This window comes from Camelina sativa, chromosome 4 (genome assembly GCF_000633955.1).
Source record: "Camelina sativa cultivar DH55 chromosome 4, Cs, whole genome shotgun sequence".
Lineage (NCBI taxonomy): Eukaryota > Viridiplantae > Streptophyta > Magnoliopsida > Brassicales > Brassicaceae > Camelina > Camelina sativa.
In genome coordinates this window covers 9,271,227-9,280,808 of record NC_025688.1, presented here as the reverse complement: position 1 = coordinate 9,280,808, position 9,582 = coordinate 9,271,227, and positions in this window count along the sequence as shown.

The following is a 9,582-nucleotide window of genomic DNA, read 5'->3' as shown; positions in this document are numbered from 1 at the left end:
TGAAACTACTAGCCAACAGACTTAAAGCGGTCTTGGCAGATCTTATAGCTAAATCCCAATCTGCTTTTATCCCTGGTAGATTACTAGTGGAAAATGTTCTCCTCGCCACAGAGTTGGTTCAAGGATACAATCAAAGAGGTATATCATCAAGGGGCATGCTTAAAGTTGATCTCAAAAAGGCATTCGACTCAGTTCATTGGGGATTCATCATCAACACTCTGAAAGCCATGCACTTTCTGGAGCATTTTGTCAAGTTAGTCTTTGAATGTATCACGACCCTGCAATTTTCAGTGTCAGTCAATGGAGAATTCTTGTGGATTTTTTAAAGGTGCCAAAGGACTCAGACAGGGAGACTCCATGTCGCCATATCTATTCACTTTGGTTATGGAGGTCTTCACACAAATTCTCAACAGCTCCTACAATAATGGTCTCATTAGTCACCATCCTAATGCCACAAATCCTCAGGTAACACACTTGGCCTTTGCTGACGATATCATGATCTTCTTTGATGGTCAAAGAGACTCACTGGATAACATAACAAGGGTTCTCCAAGGATTTGCTGAAACTTCTGGACTTTACATGAACAAAGCAAAGACAGATCTTTTTGTTGCATGTGTGAACCAAACTGAAACCTCAAGGATTGCTACCCTTGGTTTCACTTTAGGTTCACTCCCAATACGGTATCTCGGGCTACCTTTGATGCACAAACAACTTCGCATTGTGGAGTATGGACCAATGATAGACAAAATCACAACCAGATTCACGACTTGGTCTGCTAGGGCTCTCTCCTATGCGGGAAGAAGAGAATTAATCTCCACAGTTATCTACGGAACAATAAACTTCTGGGCCTCTGCATTCATCCTGCCAAAAGCGTGTTTGAAACAAATCGAGAGTCTATGCATTCGCTTCCTCTGGTCTGGAGATATCACGAAGAAAGCTCACGCAAAAGTAGCCTGGAAATCACTATGCCTGCCCAAAGAAGAAGGAGGTCTTGGGTTTCGGTGTTTCTCACTATGGAATAAAACTCTCTGCCTTCGACTAATTTGGCGTTTGCTTTCCGCGGATGATTCTCTTTGGGCCAAATGGCTAAAGAATAATAAAATCAAAGACAAGGTTTTATGGGCAATTGATGCGAAGAAAGACACTTCCTGGACTTGGAAAGCTATTTTGAACCTTCGTCCTCTAGCAAGTCGCTTCTTGAGGAGCGAGGTGGGAAAGGGGAATCAAGTAAGCTTCTGGTATGACTGGTGGACCCCTTTAGGACCGCTCATCTACTTTCTTGGCCACTCTGGACCAACACAAACCGGAATTCCGCAGCATTATACTGTTGCAATGGCTTGCTCCCCAACAGCTTGACTAATTCGTCCAGCGAGATCCCCCCAGGCAGAGTTACTTCAGATTCACCTCACAACAGTCAAGCTCCCTCTCTCCACAAACAAACCTGACACTATCTTTTGGAAAACTGAGGAGATGATGGCAGGAAATTTCAGTATAAAGAAGACTTGGGAAATACTTCGTCACAGGCAAGAAGTGCTCCCATGGACAAAGCATGTCTGGTTCAAAGGAGTGATCCCTAGGCACGCTTTCTTTCTCTGGCTCACTCACCTAAACAGACTACCGACAAGGTCAAGATTGGCTAGCTGGAGGATGGAAACTGGGACTCATTGTTGCATCTGCAGTTTATACCCTGAAACAAGAGACCACCTTTTCTCCATTGTGATTACAGTGAGGACATCTGGATTGCAGTAACAAAAAGACTAGTATATCCCCCTTTTGTTTTCCACATTTGGGAGGCTTTTTCAGTGTGGCTGGACAACCCCGATAATACCTCTACCACAACTCTAAGGACGCTTGTTTCGCAGGTCGTAATCTACACCATCTGGCTTGAAAGAAATAACCGCCTACACAACAACATCTTCACTCCACCTCATGTGCAGTTCAAGATTATGGACAGACAAGTTCGAGATGCAATACTTGCAAAGGGTCATCGGAAGAATTTCAAAAACCTGTTGCGAGATTGACTAAGGCATTTGTAACTCTTACAATGTACCCGTGTACGACTCATCAGTTAGCCTTTGCTTTTTATCTTTTTTTGACAAGGCCTCTCTCATATAACAAACAATTGTAGTTTCTACAATCCCTTTCAGTAATGAAAATTCACAATTTTCAAAAAAAAAAACAACCCAAAAACCTAAAACCCTAAGGCTTAAACTATCTGAAAGAGTTGCAAAGAAAAAGAAAAAACAAAAACAGAGGATGAAACAGAACGAAGAAGAGAGCACATATTAGAGAACAAAGCAAGCGTTAATTAACAGAGGAAAGAGAGAGGATAGAGCAAAGTAGAAACAGAGAGTACGATGCAAATAACTGAGAAAAGGAGTCACCTCATCAGCAATTCTGTTATGATGATGGTTGTTGCCGCCATCTCCTGCTTGAGATTCTTCTTCTCGTGATCTATTCATCCCTATTTTGTTTTCGTTACTTTAGGTTTCCTTTTATCACACTGCGTATTTCAGATTTGCCTCGCTAAGAGAATATATATACCACGTTTTTTTTTAGTTAAATCTTAGGGTTTTGTATCCGTACCTATCCGTACATATCCCTACTTTTTTACTTTAGATTTTTATTATGGTATTAAATTATTTATTGGACAATAATAAATTAGATGTGGTAATCCATATTATGGCCCAATTGAATCATATAATTTTATGAAGGAAATAGACATTATATAACTAAATTTTGTTTGTTTTGTTATAAAACTTATAGATTTACTAATTTTCTTTTAAAAGAAAAATGTGGAAAGAACTCAAGAAAATTATATGGTGTATTTTTATTTTTATTTTTTTGGCTCAACATCAAATTTTCATTATCCAAAAGATACAACCAAATCATAGGCACATTACATTCACCTCTAAAGACTTGGACCAAATCAAAAGCAATGGTTGATCAAGTACAACCCTGGAACACTAGGCGGATCCAACGCTACCTAACCGAGAACCATTGCATTTTTTAACCACAACGAGATAAATAACACACCACGACTCAGTGTGAGATCATTTCTTAAACCACCTAAATAAACCCTATGACACGAAAACAACTACCAACACAGAAAAGTCCAAGTCCTATACTGAAGAACAAATCAAATCCAAGCTATAGAACCTTATGATCTGCAAGTAGAACTTGTCCCAATAGCTTCAACACCCAGAGGCGCAGTATCAGAAGAACTAGATATCTCCGGCTTTCATTGTTCCGGTCCTAAGCCAAAACGGACAGAACGTCCGACTAACCCGATCAAGAGATACGAAGCAAAACTAGCATAAACAGAGGCTTCTTTGAACTAACCACACAACAATCATAATGCTAATCACCTAAAGATAAGAAATTGGAGCACAAATTAGCATAGGTTCACCTCACGATGCATTGTCGGATTGACCACTTAGCTTCTGCCTTGTAGCCCCGCTTCTTGGCCGGACTGAAACCAGTAGGTTGACGAAGCTCTCGAGAAACGTCAGCTTTGAGGAAGTCCTCAAATCTCAGCCACCGACGCACAAGGAAGACTCGCCAACAACCGGTAAAAACAAAAAACCCGACTCCACCATTAACTCCGGTCAGCTAGGATCTCCGGCAGAAGGGTTAGGGATAGCAGGAGGGCGCGACACAAGAACCCTGATCTGACACCCTGAATCTGCTTAGAAGGCCGCCCGGAGCAGCTTCATGAGAAAGCAAAGAAAAGTTGCCTCTTATTTAGTATGTTTTAACATCCACTCTTATTGGGTAGAGTTGGTTATGTGTCTCTATCTAATTGGTCTAATTTATTATATCAAAAACAATTTATTTTTATTTCCTTTCGTTCTCTTTCTTCTCTCCATCTCTTCCCGATACTCTCTCGAAGCGTAGAGAAATTTTGCCTCACTTTAATTTTTTTCTTTCTTTCTTTTCTTTCTTTCTTTTCTTTCTCTTCCTCCTCGATCTCTCTTTCGCGAGACTCTCCGAACCACAGAACGGAAAGAGATCTTTTGACAAAATCAGAACGACAAATCGGCTAAATCTCTCGCTCGATGCGGGTTTCTTGTTTCCGGCTCCTAAACCCGATGAGTCGAAACCTAATCCAGGATTTATCGAACGGATCGTGAGGAGTTCTGAGCAGCGCAAGGTAATTACATAACTATGATTATGAATCTCCTGCAATTACGTTGTGTCTTTGGTTTAGTTTTGGGGTTTGATTTCAGAAGATATCTAAAGGAGCTATTGGATTGAGTACTAGTGTAGTTTAGGGATTTTATAGCTGCATTGCTGAGGAATTTGAATAGCTTTATGTATCTCCCAGATCAGATTTCTTCGATTACATCTCGTTAATAGAAAAAGGTTAGGATCAGTGGATTTGTTAAGTAGTTTATTCAGTATGCTTTTAGGTTCTGTGACTTATATTTTGAGACTGGCTTGAGAGGAATGTGCTTAAACCATTTGTAAGGGAGACATCATTGGTGTGGATACCTTAATTTAACAATTGGTGTGTATCAAAGCTTGAGCGAATGCCAAGAGCAAGTTGGATCATCTGTAATTTCTCTATTTCTTCTATCTTATTCACTGATGTTGAAGTTGATATCTCTGTTTGCATTCTTAGGACTTCCATAAATTTTTTTTCTTTTCAGGTAATGGTTGGCCAAAAGGAGCAGAGGACTTGCTGTTATCTTTGTTTGGAATTAATGCTTGTATGTATGCAGGTCCTGGTACAATCTGTAAATCTCGTTTGTATTGGCCACAAGAATACTCAATGCTTGTCTGTATGCAGGTCCAAATAGAATTCAGCCAATTTGTTTTTTTTTTCTTGTTTGCATCATTCATGATAGAACCTTAATTGTTTTTTGATGACTTGGATTCTTTAATGGAACAGGTTTAAGATGCATGGAAAACCAAACACCAAAGCCACCAAACCCTTTTGGAGCTCAAGAGCAAGTTTAAAACATTTCATATCGAATACATTGACAGCGTAAGCCACCAAACCATTTTGGTTTAGCTGCTGATTTGTGATCTTCAATCACGTTTGGTTTTAAGAGTTTTCTTGCAAGCTAGCATCCAATACTTTTTGTATTGAATAATTTCTCATTTTTATAAAATCTAAAATGTTTAAACATTTAAACTAATTATGTTCTACTTAAAATATTTTTATTTTGAAAAAAATTATTTTTATCAAAAATAAGAATCCCAATTAGAGTTCTACCATTGGAGGGGAATAATTTTAATTAACATTCTAAAAGTTCTTATTTTTAAAAAGTACACTATTTAATCTTTTAAAAAAATAAGAGTCTCAAAATAATAAACTCTCAATGGAGATGCCCTAACTTAATATTGTGCTCATTAAATCAAACAAAAATTTGCTGTAAAAAAAAAAATGAATTAATAGTTGAGTATAGGTTATAGGGAAATTGGCATAAATAACATACAAAAAAATTATAATTCATTCACTAACTACTCTAACCATTATAAGATAATATACTCTATATTATCTATATTATATACCATTTTATCCTTCCCATAACCACCATCCTTACCATCTTGCCACCATCACCTTTTGTAACATCCCTGAACCATTTTTGGTCCGAGTGTCGATCGACATCCTTGGTGTGTCGATCGACACCAACATTCCTGGTTTCGATAGGTTTGTTTTAATTGATGTTTGGTTCGGTTTGGTTCGATTGGAAATCTTTATACCGATTATATAAGAGGAGAAGCGACAAATTAAGGGTTTTGGGAGGTTGTTTTGTCGCCGTTGAGTGAGAAAAGAGAGAAAGAAGAGAGAAAAACGTTTGAGAGTGTTCTTGAGAGATTTTGGCTTGTTCTTGGTGGTTTTTGGCGAGATTTGTAGCTGTAGAAGGGAGAGTTGTTGTTGGGAACGAATGAGGAGCTTCCTAATGTGTTGGTCCCACCGTTTCTATTCAAATCTTACTGTGAAAGAGGTGAGTGCTTGACCATGGTTGATCTAAGCATGAGATCTCTTTTGTTTAGCTGTTCTTTGTCTATTTGTGGTGTTTGCTTGCTTGGGTTTGTTGTTTTCGGGTTTCCCATAGGTTCCTGAGGTATTTGGGTGAGTTTGGGACGGTTTTGAGATGGTTTGAAACGGAGGATCGACGTTCGTGTTCGTGCAGTTCGCGTCTGCAGAAGTAGTGTCGATCGACACCAATGTGGTGTCGGTCGACACCACTCTGTGCCAACATCAGTCGACACTGAGTTAGCATCGGTCGACACCTGTCTCATCTGAGACTTGTTTTCCTGGTTTGTTGTATTGTTTGTGTTTGTTTGCTTGTTTAAACATGAAGGTCTCAGTTGCTTGTGTGTATAACCTAGTAGATGGGAGGACGACCTCACTAAGTATTTATGATAATACTTACGCATCTCAATTGTTGTTTGTGGTGTGCAGGTAAAGGCAAAGTGGTCGCACAGACAGCTATCTTCAAACTCCGCCCCAGCTATCTTCAAACTCCTCTCTTGGACCAGACAATCTTCAAACTCCGCCCCTGCTCTGTTACGCAAAGTGGTCGCACAGGCAACTCTATCTATAACATTTGGAGGCAAAGGAACAACCTTCTCCATAGCTCTTGCAGGCTCGCCCCGTCCATCATCTTCAAGATACTCGACAGGGAGGTACGCAACATCATCACAGCAAGAAGACTAAGGAAGTATTGGCGAAACCTAATGCTTCTTTGGATCCGTTAACAACCCAAATCTTTNCTGGTTACATGAATCCTAGCCATGGAGGTCACAAGGATGGTGATGAAGATGGTCACAAAAAACATGTGAGTTTGTGAAATTGAAATTAGAATTTATATACTCTGCATCTAGATCTCATTGTATGTGAAAATGGTTTGTTTGGATGAGTTTGAAACAAATGGTTTCTTGAAATGTTGGTGGCAGAGTGGGAAGGAGAAGGAGAAGAAGAAGGATAAGAAGAAAGATGGTAATATCTCTGAAGATGATGAGTTCAAGAAGAAGAAGGAGAAGGAGCATTACAAGAAGGACCATCATGATGATGATTATGATGAGAAGAAGAAGAAGAAGAAAGACTATGGTGGTGATGATGATGATGAGAAGAAGAAGAAGAAGAACTATGATGATGATGATGATGATGAGAAGAAGAAGAAGAAGCACTATCATGATGATGATGAGAAGAAGAAGAAGAAGGATCATTCTTATGATGATGATGATGATAAGAAGAAGAAGAAGGACCATAAGGATTATGATGATGACAAAAAGAAGAAGAAGGACCATAAGGATTATGATGATGACAAGAAGAAGAAGAAGAAGGATAAGCACCACGGCCATCNAAAAGGCTTGATTGATTGTGGTCTAGCTATTGTTAGGTTGCTAGCGTTGAGTTGATAGAACATTGTACGATGTTGGAACTTAGTTATTACATTGTTGGTTATTGGTTTATTGCATTGTTGATTATTGAATTGTTATGGTTGGAATTTTTATTGGTTTAATGGAATTGTTTTCTAATCTGCTGTTGTTGTTTGTTGCTAGGTTGTTAGTGGGTATGGGACCACTAGTAAATTATTACTTGTTAAAAAAAAATACGGGAAGGGTTGTTTCACCTTTACCCCCTACCACCACCAACACCACCACCATCTCTTTACCACCATCACCATTAGGGTTTTCAATGTATTATCCTTTAGGGTTTAGATTTCCTCCAACCACTACCGCTGGAGAACCGTCGGACCACCGGCGGAGAACCGCCACCGCCGGACCACCGCCAAAGAACCGTCGGGCCACCGCCGGACCACTGTCGGATCACCGTCCACCACCACCGCCGTCCATCCCTATCCACCACTAGCCTGAAACCAAAAAACCCAAAATAGTAATTTACCCTACTCTTAATTCTACTTTTTTAATTTTTTTGAATAGATGGCTATATTATTGGGTATATTTGCCTAATAACCAAAACAAAAAAAAAACATAGTATAAAATACCATCATATTTGAAAAATTTTGAAGATTAGGATGAGAGTGTAACAAAATTACCATTTTAGTGTTTGTAGGTGGTGGAGAGCATGGTGGCTCTTGGTCGGAGACGGTGGCCGAAGGAGGTGGCCGGATACCGGCGGACGAAGGAGGTGGCCGGAGATTCTCGCCGGAGATGCTCGCCAGAGATTGTCAGCGGCCGGAGAAGGTGGCCGGAGGTGGTCGCCGGAGATGCTTGCCGGAGGTGGTCGCCGAAGATGCTCGCTAGAGATTGTCGCCGGTGGTTATGGGCGGTGGTCGGAGGTGGTAGTGGTGGTAGAAGGGTGGTAGGGTTGGTGGTGAAGGGATGGCTGGAGATAGGATAATAGAGGGGTAAATGATGTCATTAATACATAAAATATAGAGTATATAGTACATAGATGGTTAGTATGGTTAGTTTTTAAATGAGAAATACCCCTCAATAGCACTAATCTAAGTTTCTCTTCCAAATCTAGCACACACAGTCAAATTTTCCAAAACTAGCATTTATGAATTAACATAATAATTAAGAAAAATCGAAAAGGGAAAAATTGACATAATTTTTTTGTTCACATCGTCTCTTTACCTAACCTCTCACGAAAGATCTAAAATGGAGATGACCCCAATTTTTGTGTTTTCAATGGAGATTACCCAATTCTTATTGCTAATTCTCACAAGCTCCTATATCTATCTCGTAATCTCATCCTTCGTGTTGTCACCTTTAACCTGAAGCGAATCTTCAAGAAGTTTTGTTCTTCTCCCCTGCATTTTTGGTTAGATCTACTTTTTAAGAATGTCGATTCGGTATATCTCTCAAAATTGTGCTTTGAGGTCGAATTAGAGAGAGGCTAACGGTGCTGAACCGTCAGCGGCAACACTATTGGGTACAGATTCGTCATGCGAAGGTCACAATAGTTTTGTCGGCAGCAGCGCTGGTCATGACAGCGTTAAAAGAGCTGAAGAGAGATAGGAAGAAGGTGGAGAAGATTAAGCATAATGTTTGGTGATGTGATTGAGATTGCTAGGATCATAAGGCCACTCCTAAGGAATTGAGTGGTTTAGTGAGAGAGATCTTGGGGCCTTGTGTTTCTGTTGGGTCTACTGTGGATGGTAAAGATCCAAAAGATATTCAACAAGATATTCAAGATGGTGAAGTTGAAGTTCCTGAGAATTGAGATGAGGTTTGTATTTATCCAGTCTCATGTTTATGCTTATTTTGATTCTTATATAAAATGCTTAAACTTGTCATAGGAATCTGAATATGCGTTTCTAATATGTTTGTTTGTTTAGTTGAGAGTTTGTGTAGAGAATTAGATAGAGGCTTTATATATTATCGATATTGTTTAGGAGATTAGAGAATGGATGGTTTTGTTGGTACATTATTGAAACATCAACATTTGATGATTGCCATACTCTTCTAGCATAAGGTCCTTCACATGGTCTTATAGATACATAACTTTTGTCCCAAGCTTTGCTGCTGTTACATGAATGCTCAGAGTCCAAGGGACCAGTGACATGTGTTCTTCTTGCACTGGTCTGAGTATTTTTTGAAGAAGTTTCAGTCTTAGAACTGTCCCATCCATTTAAGCTAGACAGATCTGGAATG